Source organism: Alligator sinensis, unplaced genomic scaffold (assembly GCF_000455745.1).
Source record: "Alligator sinensis unplaced genomic scaffold, ASM45574v1 scaffold93_2, whole genome shotgun sequence".
Classification (NCBI taxonomy): domain Eukaryota; kingdom Metazoa; phylum Chordata; order Crocodylia; family Alligatoridae; genus Alligator; species Alligator sinensis.
The window spans coordinates 5,550,040-5,554,011 of record NW_005841854.1 but is presented as its reverse complement, the minus strand read 5'-3'; positions in this window follow the sequence as shown (position 1 = coordinate 5,554,011).

Below are 3,972 nucleotides of genomic sequence, written 5' to 3'. Positions count from 1 at the left end.
GCACTCCCCAGTGTCAGTGCGCCAGGGTACATGGAGCGGGGCCCCATGCAGACTGCTTTGCCCCAGGCCGCGAGCCAAAGAAGTGGCAAAGAAAAACTGCTTGCGGCGGCGAAACCCAGAAGTGGTACTTTCAGTTTTGCTTTTGCTCAGATGCTGGTTAATAGAGTTTTCTGGCTAATAAAAGTGAAAGTTAATGCAGCTTTTGCTGTACCTTGATTGACCAGGAGTTTCAGATTCATACTATGGGGTAGCCAACATAATTTTTTTTTGCTAAACCTTGCTAATAAAAATATACACAACAAGTAATTTTAAAGTTTCTTGCAAACTTCACACAAAGCATTTGTGGTTCTGTTTTTTGGGTTGTTTTTTTTTTTTTTAATATAAAAACAAGTTATCAGACGTTATTCATAAAGCTTAGAAAAAGAAAAGAAAGGCAGGTCCTATTTGGTAGCTTTTTGTAATTGTGGGCCATATATTCAATGCTACTGCCTTAATTACCACTGATCAATAATGGATTTCTTACATATGACAACTGAGATTTAAAAAATGTACATAGGATACACCTTAGATTATAAAGCAATGGACTGCTGCAATCAATCAATAACACAATCAAGGACTCCTTCCTGAGGGTGGCTGGTTATTTGAGCATTTGTTCATGCAACCCCTAGATATTTTCTCTCTCAGCAAGTTTATAAGGCAACCAAACTAAGATCAGGCAGAAATGAAATATGGAAATGTTTATGATTTTTCCTCCCATTTTTCAGGCAAGGCCAAAAAAGATGAAGATGCACCTTAAGGAAAAACTAGTACAATGTGGCCTGCCCAAAAAAGTGGTGCTTGAAGGAATTTCTACAACTGCTGAGGGATGAAAGTATTCATAAATTAGATTTATTAACCATGAGTTGGTATGTCTATTCAATAATTATACCACATGATTCAAAAAAAAAAACAACATGTTAATATTTTGCTTCTCAAAATATACTCAGTAAAAATAATTGCTAAAGAAGTTACTATGCTCTGGTTTGGTAAGCAACACCTATACATTTGTAAGCCTCCTAAATTAGGGCCTTTCTATTTGAATACTGATGCAACCAATATTTCCATCAACTCTTTTTAGGTCTACTATGTTTTTCTTTACTTTTAGATAAGTAACATAATAGTATTTATCTGTAAATCTGTCATGAAAACACCAGTTTCACATCATAGAAGGCAATCAAGTACATTCCTTTCTTCCTTTTGCTTGTTTTTAAACTTGAGAGAAATATGATTGTCCTAGATAGTTGTAAACTAATGAAGATATAGCCAGGAATCTGCTTCATTATAAAAACTATTTTATCTCATTGCAGGATTTCTTTCCTTATTAGTACAATTTTAGGAGTGGCTGTTGTCAACTATTTTCTTTTCCCTGGTGCATCCTATCAATTATGTTTTTTTCTGAGGACAAGTTAAGAAGCAATTAACAGGTTCAGAGCAGCATCAAATACACCCTAGAACCAGAATGTCTTCCTCTAATAATTACCCTTAGTAATTCTATACTTTTTCCTGATTCAAGCTCAGTCACTCAGAGCAGATGCAGAGTTGCTAAAAAAAGCGCACACACTTATATAGCTAAATCTTGGAGTGGGAAGGGGGGTGGGAGGGATAAAGCTTTTTCCCCTGTCACAATGCTTTAGGATGACAAAAGATGGGGTCTTTTGGGATTAGGTTACAGAGAGACCTTGATAGGTATCAGAAGTAAAAAACTTGTTTGAAGAAATCCTCGACAAGCAAGAAATTAGATCAAGTTACACAGCCTTCTTAAAAAGGAATACATCTCAATAAATGATTTGAGAATGTTTTCTGCTTAACTGACATCCTTTGTTACACTTCTACCCCAGACTAAAGGGCATCCATAAAAAAAACAAACAGCCTGAATATAAGGGTACAGAAAGCTGTTCACTGCACCTCAGTCTATGTTCACGCAGCTTATTTTAAGCTGCGTGAACATAGACCAGGAGCAGCATGCAGAGATATTTGCTGCTCCCAGGAGCTATGTGGGAAAACTGGTGTAAGTAACTTGAGGTGGAGAGAGAAAGCACTGGTAGATCTGTGGGGGGGAGGGTGGAGTTGGCAGGGGTAGGAAGAGTAAAGCTCTGGGGTTGGACTGAGTGGCTGGGCTTTCCCAAACCCGGGGCTGCATTCTGAACATTTACAGGCATTTAACAGATTAGGTTAACCTGTTTTCAATCTAAATGGGTTCACCTCACCTCCTCAGGTGAATTAATTTAGATAAGGCCTGCCATTTTTGGAATTATTTAAACTCCCCTGAATGACAATGGGCATTTAAATCAACCTAACCTTAGTTAGGTTGATCTAAATGTAATGGTGATACATACCCAAAGGACAGCCACAGAAATTACACATAAACCAGTATAAGCAATTCGAAAATGGTTCAAATTTGTGACACAACAGAATTTCAGCGCATGTAAACAGCTTTCAAAATAGCTGAAACCCGTTTAAGTCTGATACTACATCCATCTGGGTTTAACTTATTTAAGTTAAATTGGTTTATTGATCTTGTGTCCCAGATCCTCTGCCAATGCAAATTAACTCTCAGGCCCCCAGAATCCCAGGATGCTCTGCACATCTCCCAGAAACCCTCCCTTCAGAGGGTGGATGGGCTACTTTGTCCCAAGTTTTCTCTTCCAGTGGAGCAAGGAGGCATGCTCTAGCACCCCCTAGCTTCTGGCCTGGGCCACTGCAGGCATGTGGCTGCATTTCCAGAATCAAAAGTGAATGTTTGTTCACTTGGTTCAATCTATGCAGCTTAGATTAACTAGCAAAGATTTAATTGATTTAGCCTCAAGCTTTTTCACTGTCTGTACTTAGCCTAATAGACTGTTCCATGGCTCATTCAAAATGTGACCTTTGAAAATAAATGCAAGAGTAGGAGATTGCAACTCCTGCAACCTGAAAACAGAGTTAGCTGGAAGATGAGCTTTTGCCTCTGGACAGGTCAGAAAAAGGGTAAGGAAGCCTTTCCTACTTTAGAAGTTTGAAACAAAAAGCATCATACAAGTGTGTGGTCCATCCAGAAGGGCTCAATTCAACCACTGTCCATGAATACCTGGGGCAAGCTATATACACACTTAGGACACATCCACACATGCAAGCACGTGCGCTTGCTGCAGCTCAAATAGAAGTGGTGCAAATTTGAGCCGGGGCTTTTTCCTCTTAGCGTACGTGCTCGGACATACACTTTGTTGTGGAGCTAATTGTGCCACTTGGGGCAAAATAACCTTGCTTGACTCCTCCCAGATCTTCAGCCAGGGGGAGCTAGAGCCTGGGGCCAGCACCTGTGCTGTCCTCAGCAGTATAAAAAGCTGCCCTGTCCTGGCCCCAGCAGTATAAAAAGCTGCCCTGGCAAGTAGCTCAGGGCTACTAGCTCTCAGGAGCTTCTGGGGCCCAGCCAATTGATACCTGGGGACACTACCCCTTGTGCCAGCTGGACTGCTGAAGCCACCCTGAGAGTTCCCTGCATCCTCTACCTACTGAAGTAGTCTGGCAGTGGGGGCTGCTGCCTGGCTGTGACCTGCTGTGCACCTGCCAGACTTGGATGGGGACTGCAGAGCCAGTAGAGGAATTTGTCCCTCTGGGTCAGCTGCCAGTGGACTGTGGTTGCAGGGTTGGCCTTTGTGCAGCACCACTGCGATTAGTACACCACCCTGCCCGGCCATCTGGACAGCTATCACCCGGAAGATGTTCCGGGTGTGGTGGCCTGCTTTGAACTGTCAAAGCATGTCCTCCTGGCCCCATTTGGCCAGAAGGGCAGCCACAGCCAGATATGTCCAAGGTGCCAGGTCTGAGCAGGCAGAGTCCTGCCACTGGCCTCCCTAGCAGGAATTCTGGTGTTCTCTATTGGAAAACTGAAAAATCCCTGATAAAAAAAAATCCCCAAAAATCTCTCTGTAAAATACCCCCAAATCCATGTTC